The following is a 23,204-nucleotide window of genomic DNA, read 5'->3' on the forward strand; positions in this document are numbered from 1 at the left end:
AATTACCTTGGTAGATTCCTTAGTATTAATTTTAAAAATATTGACCGAATTCATGATATAGAAATCGAATTTTTCTGAAAGAGGTACCCCTTTGGTAAATTGGAGATTTCACTAATTTCTTTGTAATGTATTACACTCATTTTCTACTCGTTCGATATTTTCTCCCATGAAATCTCATGGGTAAATGCTTCTATTGGAGTTGAAACGGAGCCTCAAGACCACATTTGAAAAAATTTCCAATTTTTGATGGCAATTTTCACAATTTTTTCCCTTATATTTGTACATCTTGCAGTAGTTTGGTCTTCTAACCTCTACACATCTCGAAATTGCATGAAATTTTATACATAGAATCCTAAGACATAGGGCTACAACTTTCGTGCCCATTACCTTTGCAGATCCCTTAGAATTCACTTTCAAAAGATTGTCTGAATTCATATTATAGAAATCGAATTTTTCTAAAAGGGGTACCCTTTTGGAAAATTGGAGATTTCACTAATTTCTTCGTAATGTATTACCCTCGTGTTCTACTCGATCGATATTTTCCCCCATGACATCTCATGGGTAAATACTTGTATTGGAGTTGAAACGGAGCCTTAAGTCAACATTTAAAAAAATTTCCACTTTTCGATGACAATTTTCGCAAGTTTTTCCCTCATATTGGTACATCTATCAGTATTTTATTCGTATCACCTTCTACACACCTCGAAATTGCAGAAAATTTCATACATAGAAGCCTAAGACACAGGGCTACAACTTTTGTGCCCATGACCCTCGCATATTCCTTAGTATTCACTTTTAAAACATTGCTCGAATTCATATTATAGAAATCGAACTTTTCTGAAAGAGGTACCCCTTTGGTGAATTGGAGATTTCACTAATTTCTCCATAATGTATTACACTCGTGTTCAAATCGTTCGATATTTTTCCCCAACACATCTCATGGGTAAATGCATGTATTGGAGTTGAAACGGAGCCTTAAGTCCATATTTGAAAATTTTTTCCCCTTTTCGAGAGCAATTTTCGCAAGTTTTTGCCTTATATTCATACATCTCTCAGTATTTTGATCGTATCACCCTCTACACACCTCAATTGTGCACGAAATTTCATACATAGAAGCCTAAGACACAGGGCTACAACTTTTGTGCCTATGACCCTCGCATATTCCGTAGTATTCACTTTCAAAACATTGCCCGAATAAATATTATAGAAATCGAACTTTTCTGAAAGGGGTACCCCTTTGGTGAATTGGAGATTTCACTAATTTCTCCGTAATGTATTACACTCGTGTTCAAATCGTTCGATATTTTCCCCCAAAACATGTCATGGATAAATGCATCTATTGGAATTGGAACGGAGCCTTAAGTCAACATTTGAAAAAAAAAATTCGACTTTTCGAAGGCAATTTTCGCAAGTTTTTGCCTTATATTCGTACATCTCTCAGTATTTTGACCGTATCACCCTCTACACACCTTGAATTTGCACAAATTTTTTTCATAGAAGCCTAAGACAAAGGGCAACAAATTTTGTGCCCATGACCCTCGCATATTCCTTAGAATTCACTTTCAAAACATTGCTCGAATACATATTATAGAAATCGAACTTTTCTGAAAGGGGTACCCCTTCGGTGAATTGGAGATTTAACTAATTTCTCCGAAATGTATTACACTCGTGTTCAAATCGTTCGACATTTTCCCCCAACACATCTCATGGGTAAATGCACTATTGGAGCTGAAACGGAGCCTTAAGTCAACATTTGAATTTTTTTCCCCTTTTCGATGGCAATTTTCGCAAGTTTATGCCTTATATTCATACATCTCTGAGTATTTTAATCGTATCACCCTCTACACACCTCGAATGTGCATGAAATTACATACATAGAAGCCTAAGACATAGGGCTACAACTTTTGTGCCCATGAAACTCCCATATTCCTTAGTATTCTCTTTCAAAACATTGCTCGAAATCATATTACAGAAATCAAACTTTTCTGAAAGGGGTAACCCTTTGGTGAATTGGAGATTTCACTAATTTCTCCGTAATGTATTACACTCGCGTTCAAATCGTTCGATATTTTCCCGAACACATCTCATGGGTAAATGCATCTATTGGAGTTGAAACGGAGCCTTAAGACAACATTTGAAAAAAATTTCCCCTTTTCGATGGCAATTTTCACAAGTTTTTGCCTTATATTCGTACTTCTCTCAGTATTTTGACCGTATCACCCTCTATACACCTCGAATTTGCACGAATTTTTTTCCATAGAAGCCTAAGACATAGGGCTACAACTTTTGGGCCCATGACTCTCGGAGATTCCTTAGTATTCACTTTCAAAACATTGCTCGAATTCATATTATAGAAATCGAACTTTTCTGAAAGGGGTACCCCTTTGGTGAATTGGAGATTTCACAAATTTCTCCGTAATGTATTACACCCGCGTTCAAATCGTTCGATATTTTTCCCCAACACATCTCATGGGTAAATGCATCTATTGGAGTTGAAACGGAGCCTTAAGACAACATTTGAAAAAAATTTCCCCTTTTCGATGGCAATTTTCACAAGTTTTTGCCTTATATTCGTACTTCTCTCAGTATTTTGACCGTATCACCCTCTACACACCTCGAATTTGCACAGATTTTTTTCCATAGAAGCCTAAGACATAGGGCTACAACTTTTGGGCCCATGAATCTCGGAGATTCCTTAGTATTCACTTTCTAAACATTTCTCGAATTCATATTATAGAAATCGAACTTTTCTGAAAGGGGTACCCCTTTGATGAATTGGAGATTTCACTAATTTCTCCGAAATGTATTACACTCATGTTCAACTCATTGTATATTTTCCCCCAACACATCTCATGGGTAAATGCATCTATTGGAGTTGAAACAGAACCTTAAGTCAATATTTGAAAAAAATTTCCCCTTTTCGATGGCAATTTTCGCAAGTTTTTGCCTTATATTCATACATCTCTCAGTATTTTGACTGTATCACCCTCTACACACCTCGAATTTGCACGAAATATTTTCCATAGAAGCCTAAGACATAGGGCTACAACTTTTGTGCCCATGACCATCAGAGATTCCTTAGTATTCACTGTCACAAAATTGCTCGAATTCATATTATAGAAATGGAACTTTTCTGAAAGGGGTACCCCTTTGGTGAATTGGAGATTTCACTAATTTCTCCGAAATGTATTACAATCGTGTTCAACTCGTTTGAAATTTTTCCCCAGCACAACTCATGGGTAAGGGCATCTATTGGAGTATAAACGGAGCCTTAAGTCCACATTTGAAAAAAAATTGCCCTTCTCGATGGAAATTTTCGCAAGTTTTTGCCTAATATTCAGACATCTCTCAGTATTTTAACCATATCACCCTCTACACACCTCTAATATGCACGAAATATTATACATAGAAGACTAAGACATAGGGCTACAAATGTTATGCCTATGACACTAGGAGATTCCTTAGTATTCACTTACAAAAAATTGCTCGAATTCACATTATAGAAATCGAACTTTTCTGAAAGAGGTACCCCTTTGGTGAATTGGAGATTTCACTAATTTCTCCGAAATGTATTACACTCGTGTTCAACTCGTTCGATATTATTCCCCAACAAATCTTATGGGTAAATGCATCTATTGGAGTTGAAACGGATCTGTAAGTCCACATTTGAAAAAAAACTGCCCTTCTCGATGGCAATTTTCACAAGTTTTTGCCTAATATTCGTACATCTCTCAGTATTTTGACCGTATCACCCTCTACACACCTCGAATATGCTCGAAATTTTATACATAGTAGCCTAAGACATAGGGCTAAAAATGTTATGCCCATGATCCTCAGATATTCCTTAGTATTCACTGTCAAAAAAATTGCACGAATTCATATTATAGAAATTGAACTTTTCTGAAATGGGTACCCCTTGGGTGAATTGGAGATTTCACTAATTTCTCTGAAATGTATTACACTCGTGTTCAACTCGTTCAATATTTTTCCCCAACACATCTCATGGGTAAATGCATCTATTGGAGTTCAAACGGATCCTTAAGTCGACATTTGAAAAAAAATTGCCCTTCTCGATGGCAATTTTCGCAAGTTTTTGCCTAATATTCGTATATCTCTCCGTATTTTGACCGTATCACCCTCTACACACCTCGAATAAGCATGAAATTTTATACATAGAAGTCTAAGACATAGGGTTACAAATTTTGTGCCCATGACCCTCGGATATTCCTTAGTATTCACTTTCAAAACATTGCTCGAATTCATAATATAGAAATCAAACTTTTCTGAAAGGGGTACCCCATTGGTGAATTGGAGATTTCACTAATTTCTCCGAAATGTATTACACTCGTGTTCAACTTGTTCGATATTTTTCCCCAACACATCTCATGGGTAAATGCATCTATTGGAGTTGAAATGGATCCCTAAGTCCACATTTGAAAAAAATTTCATTTCTCGATGGCAATTTTCGAAAGTTTTTGCCTAATATTCGTACATCTCACAGTATATTGACCGTATCACCCTCTGCACAACTTGAATATGCACAAAATTTTATACATAGAAGCCTAAGACATAGAGATACAAATTTTGTGCCCATGATTCTCGGAGATTATTTAGTATTCACTTTCAAAAAATTGCTCGAATTCATATTATAGAAATCGAACTTTTCTAAAAGGGGTACCCCTTTGGTGAATTGGAGATTTCACTAATTTCTCTGAAATTTATTACACTCGTGTTCAACTCGTTCGATATTTTTCCCCAACACTTCTCGTGGGTAAAAGTATCCATTGTTGTTTAAACGGAGCCTTAAGACCACATTTGAAAAAAAATTGATCTTTTCGATTGAAATTTTCTCAAGTTTTTGCCTAGTATTCGTACATCTCTTAGTATTTTAAACGTATCACCCTCTACACACCTCGAATAAGGACGAAATTTTATACATAGAAGCCTAAGACATAGGGCTACAACTTTTGTGCCCATGATTCTCGCAGATTCTTTAGTATTAACAGTAAAAAAATTTCTCGAATTCATAATATAGAAATCAAACTTTTCTGAAAGGGGTACCCCTTTGGTGAATTGGAGATTTCACTAATTTCTCCGATATGTATTACACTCGTGTTCAACTCATTAGATATTTTTTGCCAACACATCTCACGGGTAAATGCATCTATTGGAGTTAAAATGGAGCCTTAAGTCCACATTTGAAAAAAAATTGCCGATTTCGATTGCAATTTTCGCAAGTTTTTCTCTATTATTCAATCATCTCTCAGTATTTTGACCGTATATCCCTCTACACACCTCGAATACGCACGAAATTTTATACACAGAAGCCTAAGACATAGACCTACATCTTTTGTGCCCATGATTCTAGGAGATTCTTTAGTATTCACTGTCAAAAAATTTCTCGATTTCATATTATAGAAATCGAACTTTTCTGAAAGGGGTACCCCTTTGGTGAATTGGAGATTTCACTAATTTCTCCGAAATGTATTACACTCGTGTTCAACTCGTTCGATACTTTTCCCCGACACATCTCATGGGTAAATGCATCTATAGGAGATGAAACAGAGCCTTAAGTCCACATTTGAAATTTTTTTTCCATTTTCGATGGCAATTTTCGCAAGGTTTTTCCTAATATTTGTACATCTCTCAGTATTTTGAACGTATCATCCTCTACACACCTCGAATATGCTCGAAATTTTATACATAGAAGCCTAAGACATAGGGTTACAAATGTTATGCCCATGATCCTCGTATATTCCTTAGTATTCACAGTAAAAAAAATAGCACAAATTCATATTATAGAAATCTAACTTTTCTGAAAGGGGTACCCCTTTGGTGAGTTGGAGATTTCACTAATTTCTCCGAAATGTATTACACTCGTGTTCAACTTGTTCGATATTTTCCCCCAACACATATCATGGGTAAATGCATCTATTGGAGTTGAAACAGAACCTTAAGTCGACATTTGAAAAAAAATTGCCCTTCTCGATGGCAATTTTCGCAAGTTTTTGCCGAATATTCGTACATCTCTCAGTATTTTGACCGTATCACCGTCTACACACCTCGAATAAGCACAAAACTTTATACATAGAAGTCTAAGACATAGAGTTACAACTTTTGTGCCCATGACCCTCGGATATTCCTTAGTATTCACTTTCAAAACATTGCTCGAATTCATATAACAGAAATCGAACTTTTCTGAAAGGGGTACCCCTTTGGTGAATAGGAGATTTCACTAATTTCTTCGAAATGGATTACACTCGTGTTCAACTCGTTCGATATTTTTCCCCAACCCATCTCAAGGGTAAATGCATCTATTGGAGTTGAAACGGATCCTTAAGTCCACATTTGAAAAAAATTTCCCTTCTCGATGGCAATTTTTGAAAGTTTTTGCCTAATATTCATACATCTCTCAGTATCTTGACCGTATCACCCTCTGCAAAACTTGAATATGCACGAAATTTTATACATAGAAGCCTAAGACATAGAGCTGCAAATTTTGTGCCCATGATTCTCAGAGATTATTTAGTATTCACTTTCAAAAAATTGCTCGAATTCATATTATAGAAATCGAACTTTTCGGAAAGGGGTACCCATTTGGTGAATTGGAGATTTCACTAATTTCTCTGAAATTTTTTACACTCGTGTTCAACTCGTTCGATATTTTTCCCCAACACTTCTCATGGGTAAAAGTATCCATTGTTGTTGAAACAGAGCCTTAAGACCACATTTGAAAAAAAATTGATCTTTTCGATTGCAATTTTCGCAAGTTTTTGCCTAGTATTCGTACATCTCTCAGTATTTTAAACGTATCACCCTCTACACACCTCGAATAAGGACGAAATTTTATACATAGAAGCCTAAGACATAGGGCTACAACTTTTGTGCCCATGATTCTCGCAGATTCTTTAGTATTAACAGTAAAAAAATTTCTCGAATTCATAATATAGAAATCGAACTTTTCTGAAAGGGGTACCCCTTTGGTGAATTGGAGATTTCACTAATTTCTCCGAAATGTATTACACTCGTGTTCAACTCATTCGATATTTTTCCCCAACACATCTCACGGGTAAATGCATCTATTGGAGTTGAAACAGAGCCTTAAGTCCACATTTGAAAAAAAATTACCGATTTCGATTGCAATTTTCGTAAGTTTTTCTCTAATATTCAATCATCTCTTAGTATTTTGACTGTATATCCGTCTACACACCTCGAATACACATGAAATTTTATACATAGAAGCCTAAGACATAGACCTACATCTTTTGTGCCCATGATTCTAGGAGATTCTTTAGTATTCACTGTCAAAAAATTTATCGAATTCATATTATAGAAATCTAACTTTTCTGAAATGGGTACCCCTTTGGTGAGTTGGTGATTTCACTAATTTCTCCGAAATGTATTACACTCGTGTTCAACTCGTTTGATATTTTTCACCAACACATCTCATGGGTAAATGCATCTATTGGAGTTGAAACGGAACCTTAGGTCGACATTTGAAAAAAAATTGCCATTCTCGATGGAAATTTTCGCAAGTTTTTGCCTAATATTCGTACATCTCTCAGTATTTTGACTGTATCACCGTCTACACACCCCGAATAAACATGAAACTTTATACATAGAAGTTTAAGACATAGAGTTACAACTTTTGTGCCCATGATCCTCGGATATTCCTTAGTATTCACTTTCAAAACATTGCTCAAATTCATATAACAGAAATCGAACTTTTCTGAATGGGGTACCCCTTTGGTGAATTGGAGATTTCACTAATTTCTTCGAAATGTATTACACTTGTGTTTAAATCGATCGATATTTTTCCCCAACCCATCTCAAGGGTAAATGCATCTATTGGAGTTGAAACGGATCCTTAAGTCCATATTTGAAATTCACTGCGCTTCTCGATGGCAATTTTCCCAAGCTTTTACCTAATATTCGTACATCTCTTAGTATTTTGATCGTATCACCCTCTACACACCTCGAATATTCTCGAAATTATATACATAGAAGCCTAAGATATAGGGCTACAAATGTTAAGCCCATGATCCTCGGATATTGCTTAGTATTTACTGTCAAAAAAATTACACGAATTCATATAATAGAAATCGAACTTTTCTGAAAGGGGCACCCCTTTGGTGAATTGGAGATTTCACTATTTCTCCGAAATGTATTACACTCGTGTTCAACTCGTTCGATATTATTCCCCAACACATCTTACGTGTAAATGCATCTAATGGAGTTGAAACGGATCCGTAAGTCCACATTTGAAAAAAAACTGCCCTTCTCGATGGCAATTTTCACAAGTTTTTGCCGAGTATTCGTACATCTCTCAGTATTTTAAAAGGTATCACCCTCTACACACCTTGAATAAGGACGAAATTTTATACATAGAAGTCTAAGACATAGGGCTACAACCTTTTTGCCCATGATTCTGGCAAATTCTTTAGTATTCATAGTCAAAAAATTTCTCGAATTCATATTATAGAAATCGAACTTTTCTGAAAGGGGTACCCCTTTGGTGAATTGGAAATTTCACTAATTTCTCCGAAATGTATTACACTCGTGTTCAACTCATTCAATATTTTTCCCCAACACATATCACGGGTAAATGCATCTATTGGAGTTGAAACGGATCCTTAAGTCCACATTTGAAAAAAAATTGCCGATTTTAATTGCAATTTTCGCAAGTTTTTGTCTAATATTCAATCAAAATGCATCTATTGGAGATGCATCTATTGATGGAAATTTTCACAAGTTTTTTCCTTATATTCGTACATCTGTCAGTATTTTTACTGTATCACACTCTACACAACTCGGATTTGCACGAACTTTTATAAATAGAAGCCTAAGACATAGGGCTACAACTTTTGTTCCCGTGACCCACGCATATTATTTAGTATTCACTGTCAAAATAGTGCAGGAAATCATATTAGAGAAATGGAAGATTTCTGAAAGGGGTACCCCTTTGGTGAATTGGAGATTTCACTAATTTCTCCGAAATGTATTACCCTCGTGTTCAACTCGTTCGATATTTTCCCCTAAGGGATCTCATGGGTAAGTGAATCTATTGGAGTTGAAATGGAGCCTAAAGTCAACATTTCAAATAAATTTCCCCTTTCTGATGGCAATTTTCGCAAGTTTTTTCCATATATTCGTACATCTCTCAGTATTTTGACTGTATCACCCACACCACACCTCAGATTTACACGAAATTTGTTACATAGAAGCCCAAGACAAAGGGCTACAAGTTTTGTTCTAAGTACCCTCGCATATTCTTTAGTATTCACTATCAAAATAGTGTTGGAAATCATATTAGAGAAATGGAAGATTTCTGAAAGGGGTACCCCTTTGGTGAATTGGAGATTTCACTAATTTCTCCCAAATGTATTACCCTCGTGATCAACTCGTTCGATATTTTTCCCCAAGAGATCTAATGGGTCACAGAATCTATTGGAGTTGAAACGGAGCCTAAAATCAACATTTCAAATAAATTTCCCGTTTTTGATGTCAATTTTCGAACATTTTTTCCTCATATTCGGACATCTGTAAGTATTTTGACTGTATCACCCTCTACACACCTCGGATTTTCACGAAATTTTATCAATAGAAGCCTAAGACATAGGGATACAACTTTTGTTCCCGTGACCCACGCAAATTATTTACTATTCACTATCAAAATAGTGCTGGAAATCATATTAGAGAAATCGAAGATTTCTGAAAGGGGTACCCCTTTGGTGAATTGGAGATTTCACTAATTTCTCCGAAATGTATTACCCTCGTGTTCAACTCGTTTGATATTTTTCCCCAAGAGATCACATGGGTAACATATTCTATTGGAGTTGAAACGGAGCCAAAAGTCAACATTTCAAATAAATTTCCCCTTTTTTATGGCAATTTTAGAAAGTTTTTTCCTTATATTCGTACATCTGTTAGTATTTTACCTGTATCACCCTCTACACACCTCAAATTTGCACGAAATTTTATAAATAGAAGCCTAAGACAGAGGGCTACGACTTTTGTTCCCGTGACACATGCATATTATTTAGTATTCAATGTCAAAATAGTACTGGAAATCATATTAGAGAAATCGAAGATTTCTGAAAGGAGTACCCCTTTGGGGAATTGGAGATTTCACTAATTTCTCCCAATTGTATTACCCTCGTGATCAACTTGTTCGATATTTTTCCCCAAGAAATCTCATGGGTAACAGAATCTATTGGAGTTGAAATGGAGCCTAAAGTCAACATTTCAAATAAATTTCCCCTTCCTGATGGCATTTTTCTCAAGTTTTTTCCATATATTCGTACATCTCTCAGTATTTTGACTGTATCACACTCAAAGCACCTCAGATTTGCACGAACATTTATACATAGAAGCCTAAGACATAGGGCTACAAGTTTTGTTCCCATGACCCTCGTATTTTCCTTAGAATTCACTATCAAAATATAGGTCGAATTCATATTAGAGAAATCGAAGATTTCAGAAAGGGGTACCACTTTGGTGAATTGGAGATTACACTAATTTCTCCCAAATGTATTACCCTCGTGATCAACTCGTTCGATATTTTTCCCCAAGAGATCTCAAGGGTAACAGAATCTATTGGAGTTGAAGCGGAGCCTAAAGTCAACATTTCAAATAAATTTCCCCTTTTTGATGGCAATTTTCGCAAGTGTTTTCCTTATATTCGTACATCTGTCAGTATTTTGACTGTATCACCCTCTACACAGCTCGGATTTGCACGAAATTTTGTAAATAGAAGCCTAAGACACAGGGCTACAACTTTTGTTCCCGTGACCCACGCATATTATTTAGTATTCACTATCAAAATAGTGCTGGAAATCATATTAGAGAAATGGAAGATTTTTGAAAGGGGTACCCCTTTGGTGAATTGGAGATTTCACTAATTTCTCCGAAATGTAATACCCTCGTGTTCAACTCGTTCGATATTTTTCCCCAAGAGATCTCATGGGTAATAGAATCTATTGGAGTTGAAATGGAGCCTAAAGTCAACATTTCAAATAAATTTCCCCTTTCTGATGGCAATTTTCGCAAGTTTTTTCCATATATTCGTACATCTCTCAGTATTTTGACTGTATCACCCACACCACACCTCAGATTTACACGAAATTTGTTACATAGAAGCCCAAGACAAAGGGCTACAAGTTTTGTTCTAAGTACCCTCGCATATTCTTTAGTATTCACTATCAAAATAGTGTTGGAAATCATATTAGAGAAATGGAAGATTTCTGAAAGGGGTACCCCTTTGGTGAATTGGAGATTTCACTAATTTCTCCCAAATGTATTACCCTCGTGATCAACTCGTTCGATATTTTTCCCCAAGAGATCTCAAGGGTAACAGAATCTATTGGAGTTGAAGCGGAGCCTAAAGTCAACATTTCAAATAAATTTCCCCTTTTTGATGGCAATTTTCGCAAGTGTTTTCCTTATATTCGTACATCTGTCAGTATTTTGACTGTATCACCCTCTACACAGCTCGGATTTGCACGAAATTTTGTAAATAGAAGCCTAAGACACAGGGCTACAACTTTTGTTCCCGTGACCCACGCATATTATTTAGTATTCACTATCAAAATAGTGCTGGAAATCATATTAGAGAAATGGAAGATTTTTGAAAGGGGTACCCCTTTGGTGAATTGGAGATTTCACTAATTTCTCCGAAATGTAATACCCTCGTGTTCAACTCGTTCGATATTTTTCCCCAAGAGATCTCATGGGTAATAGAATCTATTGGAGTTGAAATGGAGCCTAAAGTCAACATTTCAAATAAATTTCCCCTTTCTGATGGCAATTTTCGCAAGTTTTTTCCATATATTCGTACATCTCTCAGTATTTTGACTGTATCACCCTCACCACACCTCAGATTTACACGAAATTTGTTACATAGAAGCCCAAGACAAAGGGCTACAAGTTTTGTTCTAAGTACCCTCGCATATTCTTTAGTATTCACTATCAAAATAGTGTTGGAAATCATATTAGAGAAATGGAAGATTTCAGAAAGGGGTACCCCTTTGGTGAATTGGAGATTTCACTAATTTCTCTGAAATGTATTACCCTCGTGTTCAACTCGTTCGATATTTTCCCCTAAGGGATCTCATGGGTAAATGAATCTATTGGAGATGAAGCGGAGCCTTAAGTCAACATTTCAAAAAAAATTCCCCTTTTTGATGGCAATTTTCGCAAGTTTTTTCCTTATATTCGTACATCTGTCAGTATTTTTACTGTATCACACTCTACACAACTCGGATTTGCACGAACATTTATAAATAGAAGCCTAAGACATAGGGCTACAACTTTTGTTCCCATGACCCACGCATATTATTTAGTATTCTTTGTGAAAATAGTGCAGGAAATCATATTAGAGAAATGGAAGATTTCTGAAAGGGGTACCCCTTTGGTGAATTGGAGATTTCACTAATTTCTCCGAAATGTATTACCCTCGTGTTCAACTCGTTCGATATTTTCCCCTAAGGGATCTCATGGGTAAATGAATCTATTGGAGATGAAGCGGAGCCTTAAGTCAACATTTCAAAAAAATTTCCCCTTTTTGATGGCAATTTTCGCAAGTTTTTTCTTTATATTCGTACATCTGTCAGTATTTTTACTGTATCACCCTCTACATAACTCGGATTTGCACGAAATTTTATAAATAGAAGCCTAAGACATAGGGCTACAACTTTTGTTCCCATGACCCACACATATTATTTAGTATTCACTGTCAAAATAGTGCTGGAAATCATATTAGAGAAATGGAAGATTTCTGAAAGGGGTACCCCTTTGGTGAATTGGAGATTTCACTAATTTCTCCGAAATGTAATACCCTCGTGTTCAACTCGTTCTATATTTTTCCCCAAGAGATCTAATGGGTAACAGAATCTATTGGAGTTGAAACGGTGCCTAAAGTCAACATTTCAAATAAATTTCCCGTTTTTGATGTCAATTTTCGAACATTTTTTCCTCATATTCGGACATCTGTAAGTATTTTGACTGTATCACCCTCTACACACCTCGGATTTTCACGAACTTTTATCAATAGAAGCCTAAGACATAGGGATACAACTTTTGTTCCCGTGACCCACGCAAATTATTAACTATTCACTATCAAAATAGTGCTGGAAATCATATTAGAGAAATCGAAGATTTCTGAAAGGGGTACCCCTTTGGTGAATTGGAGATTTCACTAATTTCTCCGAAATGTATTACCCTCGTGTTCAACTCGTTCGATATTTATCCCCAAGAGATCACATGGGTAACATATTCTATTGGAGTTGAAACGGAGCCAAAAGTCAACATTTCAAATAAATTTCCCCTTTTTGATGGCAATTTTAGAATGTTTTTTCCTTATATTCGTACATCTGTTAGTATTTTGACTGTATCACCCTCTACACACCTCGGATTTGCACGAAATTTTATAATTAGAAGCCTAAGACATAGGGCTACAACTTTTGTTCCCATGACCCACGCATATTATTTAGTATTCACTGTCAAAATAGTGCTGGAAATCATATTAGAGAAATGGAAGATTTCTGAAAAGGGTACCCCTTTGGTGAATTGGAGATTTCACTAATTTCTCCGAAATGAAATACCCTCGTGTTCAACTCGTTCGATATTTCTCCCCAAGAGTTTTCATGGGAAAATGAATCTATTGGAGTTGAAGCGGAGCCTTAAGTCAACATTTCAAAAAAATTTCCCCTTTTTGATGGCAATTTTCGAAAGTTTTTTCCTCATATTCGTACATCTGTCAGTATTTTGACTGTATCACCCTTTACACACCTCGGACTTGCACGAAATTTGTTACATAGAAGCCTAAGATAAAGGGCAACAAGTTTTGTGCCAAAGGCCCTCGCATATTCCTTAGTGTTCACTATCAAAATATTGCTCGAATTAATATTAGAGAAATCGAAGATTTCCGAAAGGGGTACCCCTTTGGTGAATTGGAGATTTCACTAATTTCTCCAAAAAGTATTACCCTCGTGTTCAACTCGTTCGATATTTTTCGCCAAGAGATCTCATGGGTAACATAATCTATTGGAGTTGAAACGGAGCCTAAAGTCAACATTTCAAATAAATTTCCCCTTTTTGATGGCAATTTTCGCAAGTGTTTTCCTTATATTCGTACATCTGTCAGTATTTTGACTGTATCACCCTCTACACAGCTCGGATTTGCACGAACTTTTGTAAATAGAAGCCTAAGACACAGGGCTACAACTTTTGTTCCCGTGACCCACGCATATTATTTAGTATTCACTATCAAAAAAGTGCTGGAAATCATATTAGAGAAATGGAAGATTTTTGAAAGGGGTACCCCTTTGGTGAATTGGAGATTTCACTAATTTCTCCGAAATGTAATACCCTCGTGTTCAACTCGTTCGATATTTTTCCCCAAGAGATCTCATGGGTAATAGAATCTATTGGAGTTGAAATTGAGCCTAAAGTCAACATTTCAAATAAATTTCCCCTTTCTGATGGCAATTTTCGCAAGTTTTTTCCTTATATTCGTACATCTCTCAGTATTTTGACTGTGTCACCCTCACCACACCTCAGATTTACACGAAATTTGTTACATAGAAGCCTAAGACAAAGGGCTACAAGTTTTGTGCTAAGGACACTCGCATATTCTTTAGTATTCACTATCAAAATAGTGTTGGAAATCATATTAGAGAAATCAAAGATTTCAGAAAGGGGTACCCCTTTGGTGAATTGGAGATTTCACTAATTTCTCCGAAATGTAATACCCTCGTGTTCAACTCGTTCGATATTTTTCCCCAAGAGATCTCATGGGTAATAGAATCTATTGGAGTTGAAACGGAGCCTAAAGTCAACATTTCAAATAAATTTCCCATTTCTGATGGCAATTTTCGCAAGTTTTTTCCTTATATTCGTACATCTCTCAGTATTTTTACTGTATCACCCTCACCACACCTCAGATTTACACGAAATTTGTTACATAGAAGCCTAAGACAAAGGGCTACAAGTTTTGTGCTAAGGACCCTCGCATATTCTTTAGTATTCACTATCAAAATAGTGTTGGAAATCATATTAGAAAAATCAAAGATTTCAGAAACGGGTACCCCTTTTGTGAATTGGAGATTTCACTAATTTCTCTGAAATGTATTACCCTCGTGTTCAACTCGTTCGATATTTTCCCCTAAGGGATCTCATGGGTAAATGAATCTATTGGAGATGAAGCGGAGCCTTAAGTCAACATTTCAAAAAAATTTCCCCTTTTTGATGGCAATTTTCGCAAGTTTTTTCCTTATATTCGTACATCTGTCAGAATTTTTACTGTATCACCCTCTACACAACTCTGATTTAAACAAAATTTTATAAATAGAAGCCTAAGACATAGGGCTAAAACTTTTGTTCCCATGACCCACGCATATTATTTAGTATTCACTGTCAAAATAGTGCTGGAAATCATATTAGAGAAATCTAAGATTTCTGAAAAGGGTACCCCTTTGGTGAATTGGAGATTTCACTAATTTCTCCGAAATGTATTACCCTCGTGTTCAACTCGTTCGATATTTTTCCCCAAGAGATCTCATGGGTAACAGAATCTATTGTAGTGGAAACGGAGCCTAAAGTCAACATTTCAAATAAATTTCATCTTTTTGATGGAAATTTTCGCAAGTTTTTTCCTTATATTCGTACATCTGTCAGTATCTTGACTGTATCGCCCTCTACACACCTCGGATTTGCACGAAATTTTATGAATAGAAGCCTAAGACATAGGGCTACAAGTTTTGTTCCCGTGAACCATGCATATTATTTATGATTCACTGTCAAAATAGTGCTGGAAATCATATTAAAGAAATCGAAGATTTCGGAAAGGGGTACCCCTTTGGAGAATTGGAGATTTCACTAATTTATCTGAAATGTATTACCCTCGTGATCCACTCGTTCGATATTTTCCCCCAATAGATCTCATGGGTAACAAAATCTATTGGAGTTGAAATGGAGCCTAAAGTCAAAATTTCATATAAATTTCCCCTTCTTGATGGCAATTTTCGCAAGTTTTTTCCTTATATTCGTACATTTCTCAGTATTTTGACTGTATCACACTCAAAATACCTCGGATTTGCACGAAATTTTATACATAGAAGCCTAAGACATAGGTCTACAAGTTTTGTTCCCATGACCCTCGTATTTTCCTTAGAATTCACTATCAAAATATTCGTCGAATTCATAATAGAGAAATCGAAGATTTCAAAAAGGGGTACCCCTTTGTTGAATTGGAGATTTCACTAATTTCCCCGAAATGTATTACCCTCGTGTTCAACCCGTTCGATATTTATCCCCAAGGGATCTCATGGGTAACTGAATCTCTTGGAGTTGAAACGGAGCCTAAAGTCAACATTTCAAATAAATTTCCCCTTTTTGATGGCAATTTTCGAACATTTTTTCCTCATATTCGGACATCCGTAAGTATTTTGACTGTATCACCCTATACACACCTCAAATTTGCACGAACTTTTATAAATAGAAGCCTATGACATAGGGATACAACTTTTGTTCCCGTGACCCACACAAATAATTTACTATTCACTGTCAAAATAGTGCTGGAAATCATATTAGAGAAATCGAAGATTTCTGAAAGGGGTACCCCTTTGGTGAATTGGAGATTTCACTAATTTCTCCGAAATGTATTACCCTCGTGTTCAACTCGTTCGATATTTTTCCCCAAGAGATCACATGGGTAACATATTCTATTGGAGTTGAAACGGAGCCAAAAGTCAACATTTCAAAAAAATTTCCCCTTTTTGATGGCAATTTTAGAAAGTTTTTTCCTTATATTCGTACATCTGTTAGTATTTTGACTGTATCACCCTCTACACACCTCGGATTTGCACGAAATTTTATAAATAGAAGCCTAAGCCATAGGGCTACAACTTTTGTTCCCATGACCCACGCATATTATTTAGTATTCACTGTCAAAATAGTGCTGGAAATCATATTAGAGAAATGGAAGATTTCTGAAAGGGGTACCCCTTTGGTGAATTGGAGATTTCACTAATTTCTCCGAAATGAAATACCCTCGTGTTCAACTCATTCGATATTTTTCCCCAAGAGTTTTCATGGGAAAATGAATCTATTGGAGTTGAAGCGGAGCCTTAAGTCAACATTTCAAAAAAATTTCCACTTTTTGATGGCAATTTTCGCAAGTTTTTTCCTTATATTCGTATATCTGTCAGTATTTTTACTATATCACACTCTACACAACTCGGATTTGCACGAACTTTTATAAATAGAAGCCTAAGACATAGGGCTACAACTTTTGTTCCCATGATCCACGCATATTATTTAGTATTCACTGTCAAAATTGTGCTGGAAATCATATTAGAGAAATGGAAGATTTCTGAAAGGGGTACCCCTTTGGTGAATTTGAGATTTCACTAATTTCTCCGAAATGTATTACCCTCGTGTTCAACCCGTTCGATATTTATCCCCAAGGGATCTCATGGGTAACTGAATCTCTTGGAGTTGAAACGGAGCCTAAAGTCAACATTTTAAATAAATTTCCCCTTTTTGATGGCAATTTTCGAACATTTTTTCCTCATATTCGGACATCCGTAAGTATTTTGACTTTATCACCCTATACACACCTCAAATTTGCACGAACTTTTATCAATAGAAGCCTATGACATAGGGATACAACTTTTGTTCCCGTGACCCACGGAAATAATTTACTATTCACTGTCAAAATAGTGCTGGAAATCATATTAGAGAAATCGAAGATTTCTGAAAGGGGTACCCCTTTGGTGAATTGGAGATTTCACTAATTTCTCCGAAATGTATTACCCTCGTGTTCAACTCGTTCGATATTTTTCCCCAAGAGATCACATGGGTAACATATTCTATTGGAGTTGAAACGGAGCCAAAAGTCAACATTTCAAAAAAATTTCCCCTTTTTGATGGCAATTTTTGAAAGTTTTTTCCTTATATTCGTACATCTGTTAGTATTTTAACTGTATCACCCTCTACACACCTCGGATTTGCACGAAATTTTATAAATAGAAGCCTAAGACATAGGGCTACAACTTTTATTCCCATGACCCACGCATATTATTTAGTATTCGCTGTCAAAATAGTGCTGGAAATCATATTAGAGAAATCTAAGATTTCTGAAAAGGGTACCCCTTTGGTGAATTGGAGATTTCACTAATTTCTCAGAAATGTATTACCCTCGTGTTCAACTCGTTCGATATTTTTCCCCAAGAGATCTCATGGGTAACAGAATCTATTGTAGTGGAAACGGAGCCTAAAGTCAACATTTCAAATAAATTTCATCTGTTTGATGGCAATTTTCGCAAGTTTTTTCCTTATATTCGTACATCTGTCAGTATCTTGACTGTATCACCCTCTACACACCTCGGATTTGCACGAAATTTTATGAATAGAAGCCTAAGACATAGGGCTACAAGTTTTGTTCCCGTGACCCATGCATATTATTTATGATTCACTGTCAAAATAGTGCTGGAAATCATATTAAAGAAATCGAAGATTTCGGAAAGGGGTACCCCTTTGGAGAATTGGAGATTTCACTAATTTATCTGAAATGTATTACCCTCGTGATCAACTCGTTCGATATTTTCCCCCAAGAGATCTCATGGGAAACAAAATATATTGGAGTTGAAATGGAGCCTAAAGTCAAAATTTCATATAAATTTCCCCTTCTTGATGGCAATTTTCGCAAGTTTTTTCCTTATATTCGTACATCTCTCAGTATTTTGACTGTATCGCCCTCTCCACACCTTGGATTTGCACGTAATTTTATACATAGAACCCTAAGACATAGGGCTACAACTTTTGTACCCATGACCCTCGCATATTCTTTATTATTCACTATCAAAACATTGCTTGGATTCATATTAGAGAAATCGAAGATTTCTGAAAGGGGTACCCCTTGGGTGAATTGGAGATTTCACTAATTTCTCCGAAATGTATTGCCCTCGTGCTCAACTCGTTCGATATTTTCCCCCAAGATATCTCATGGGGAAATGAATATATTGGAGTCGAAACGGAGCCTTAAGTCAACATTTCAAAAAAAATTCCCCTTTTTGATGGCAATTCTTGCAAGTTTTTTCTTTATATTCGTACATCTCTCAGTATTTTGACTGTATCGCCCTCTCCACACCTTGGATTTGCACGTAATTATATACATAGAACCCTAAGACATAGGGCTACAACTTTTGTACCCATGACCCTCGCATATTCTTTATTATTCACTATCAAAACATTGCTCGGATTCATATTAGAGAAATCGAAGATTTCTGAAAGGGGTACCCCTTGGGTGAATTGGAGATTTCACTAATTTCTCCGAAATGTATTGCCCTCGTGTTCAACTCGTTCGATATTTTCCCCCAAGATATCTCATGGGGAAATGAATATATTGGAGTCGAAACGGAGCCTTAAGTCAACATTTCAAAAAAAATTCCCCTTTTTGATGGCAATTCTTGCAAGTTTTTTCCTTATATTCGTACATCTCTCAGTATTTTGACTGTATCGCCCTCTACACACCTCGGATTTGTACGAAATTTTATACATAGAATCCTAAGACATAGGGCTACAACTTTTGTGCCCATGACCCTCGTATATTCTTTATTATTCACTATCAAAACATTGCTCGGATTCATATTAGAGAAATCGAAGATTTCTGAAAGGGGTACCCCTTTGGTGAATTGGAGATTTCACTAATTTTTCCGAAATGTATTGCCCTCGTGTTCAACACGTTTTATATTTTCCCCCAAGATATCTCATGGGGAAATGAATATATTGGAGTCGAAACGGAGCCTTAAGTCAACATTTCAAAAAAAATTCCCCTTTTTGATGGCAATTTTCGCAAGTTTTTTCCTTATATTCGTACATCTCTCAGTATTTTGACTGTATCGCCCTCTACACACCTCGGATTTGCACGAAATTTTATACATAGAACCCTAAGACATAGGGATACAACTTTTGTGCCCATGTCCCTCGCATATTCTTTATTATTCACTATCAAAACATTGCTCGAATTAATATTACAGAAATCGAAGATTTCTGAAAGGGGTACCCCTTTGGTGAATTGGAGATTTCACTAATTTCTCCGAAATGTATTGCCCTCGTGTTCAACACGTTCGATATTTTCCCCCAAGATATCTCATGGGGAAATGAATATATTGGAGTCGAAACGGAGCCTTAAGTCAACATTTCAAAAAAAATTCCCCTTTTTGATGGCAATTCTTGCAAGTTTTTTCCTTATATTCGTACATCTCTCAGTATTTTGACTGTATCGCCCTCTCCACACCTCGGATTTGCACGACATTTTATACATAGAACCCTAAGACATAGGGCTACAACTTTTGTACCCATGACCCTCGCATATTCTTTATTATTCACTATCAAAACATTGCTCGGATTCATATTAGAGAAATCGAAGATTTCTGAAAGGGGTAACCCTTGGGTGAATTGGAGATTTCACTAATTTCTCCGAAATCTATTGCCCTCGTGTTCAACTCGTTCGATATTTTCCCCCAAGATATCTCATGGGGAAATGAATATATTGGAGTCGAAACGGAGCCTTAAGTCAACATTTCAAAAAAAATTCCCCTTTTTGATGGCAATTCTTGCAAGTTTTTTCCTTATATTCGTACATCTCTCAGTATTTTGACTGTATCGCCCTCTACACACCTCGGATTTGCACGAAATTTTATACATAGAACCCTAAGACATAGGGCTACAACTTTTGTGCCCATGACCCTTGCATATTCTTTATTATTCACTATCAAAACATTGCTCGGATTCATATTAGAGAAATCGAAGATTTCTGAAAGGGGTACCCCTTTGGTGAATAGGAGATTTCACTAATTTTTCCGAAATGTATTGCCCTCGTGTTCAACACGTTTTATATTTTCCCCCAAGATATCTCATGGGGAAATGAATATATTGGAGTCGAAATGGAGCCTTAAGTCAACATTTCAAAAAAAATTCCCCTTTTTGATGGCAATTTTCGCAAGTTTTTTCCTTATATTCGTACATCTCTCAGTATTTTGACTGTATCGCCCTCTACACACCTCGGATTTGCACAAAATTTTATACATAGAACCCTAAGACATAGGGATACAACTTTTGTGCCCATGTCCCTCGCATATTCTTTATTATTCACTATCAAAACATTGCTCGAATTCATATTAGAGAAATCGAAGATTTCTGAAAGGGGTACCCCTTTGGTGAATTGGAGATTTCACTAATTTCTCCGAAATGTATTGCCCTCGTGTTCAACACGTTCGATATTTTCCCCCAAGATATCTCATGGGGAAATGAATATATTGGAGTCGAAACGGAGCCTTAATTCAACATTTCAAAAAAAATTCCCCTTTTTGATGGCAATTTTCGCAAGTATTTTCCTTATATTCGTACATCTCTCAGTATTTTAACTGTATCACCCTCTACACACCTCGGATTTGCACGAAATTTTATACATAGAACCCTAAGACATAGGGTTACAAATTTTGTGCCCATGACCCTCGCATATTCTTTATTATTCACTATCAAAACATTGCTCGAATTGAAATTAGAGAAATCGAAGATTTCAGAAAGGGGTTACCCGTTGGTGAATTGGAGATTTCACTAATTTCTCCGAAATGTATTGCCCTCGTGTTCAACTCGTTCGATATTTTCCCCCAAGATATCTCTTGGGGAAATGAATATATTGGAGTCGAAACGGAGCCTTAAGTCAACATTTCAAAAAAAATTCCCCTTTTTGATGGCAATTCTTGCAAGTTTTTTCCTTATATTCGTACATCTCTCAGTATTTTAACTGTATCGCCCTCTACACACCTCGGATTTGCACGACATTTTATACATAGAACCCTAAGACATAGGGCTACAACTTTTGTGCCCATGACCCTCGCATATTATTTATTATTCACTATCAAAACATTGCTCGGATTCATATTAGAGAAATCGAAGATTTCTGAAAGGGGTACCCCTTTGGTGAATTGGAGATTTCAATAATTTTTCCGAAATGTATTGCCCTCGTGTTCAACACGTTTTATATTTTCCCCCAAGATATATCATGGGGAAATGAATATATTGGAGTGGAAACGGAGCCTTAAGTCAACATTTCAAAAAAAATTCCCCTTTTTGATGGCAATTTTCGAAAGTTTTTTCCTTATATTCGTACATCTCTCAGTATTTTGACTGTATCGCCCTCTACACACCTCGGATTTGCAAGAAATTTTATACATAGAACCCTAAGACATAGGGATTCAACTTTTGTGCCCATGTCCCTCGCATATTCTTTATTATTCACTATCAAAACATTGCTCGAATTCATATTAGAGAAATCGAAGATTTCTGAAAGGGGTACCCCTTTGGTGAATTGGAGATTTCACTAATTTCTCCGAAATGTATTGCCCTCGTGTTCAACACGTTCGATATTTTCCCCCAAGATATCTCATAGGGAAATGAATATATTGGAGTCGAAACGGAGCCTTAATTCAACATTTCAAAAAAAATTCCCCTTTTTGATGGCAATTCTTGCAAGTTTTTTCCTTATATTCGTACATCTCTCAGTATTTTGACTATATCGCCCTCTACACACCTCGGATTTGCACGAAAGTTTATACATAGAACCCTAAGACATAGGGTTACAAATTTTGTGCCCATGACCCTCGCATATTATTTATTATTCACTATCAAAACATTGCTCGAATTGATATTAGAGAAATCGAAGATTTCTGAAAGGGGTACCCCTTTGGTGAATTGGAGATTTCACTAATTTCTCCGAAATGTATTGCCCTCGTGTTCAACACGTTCGATATTTTCCCCCAAGATATCTCATAGGGAAATGAATATATTGGAGTCGAAACGGAGCCTTAATTCAACATTTCAAAAAAAATTCCCCTTTTTGATGGCAATTTTCGCAAGTATTTTCCTTATATTCGTACATCTCTCAGTATTTTAACTGTATCGCCCTCTACACACCTCGGATTTGCACGAAATTTTATACATAGAACCCTAAGACATAGGGTTACAAATTTTGTGCCCATGACCCTCGCATATTCTTTATTATTCACTATCAAAACATTGCTCGAATTGAAATTAGAGAAATCGAAGATTTCAGAAAGGGGTAACCCGTTGGTGAATTGGAGATTTCACTAATTTCTCCGAAATGTATTGCCCTCGTGTTCAACTCGTTCGATATTTTC

This window comes from Humulus lupulus, chromosome 9 (assembly GCF_963169125.1).
Source record: "Humulus lupulus chromosome 9, drHumLupu1.1, whole genome shotgun sequence".
Classification (NCBI taxonomy): domain Eukaryota; kingdom Viridiplantae; phylum Streptophyta; class Magnoliopsida; order Rosales; family Cannabaceae; genus Humulus; species Humulus lupulus.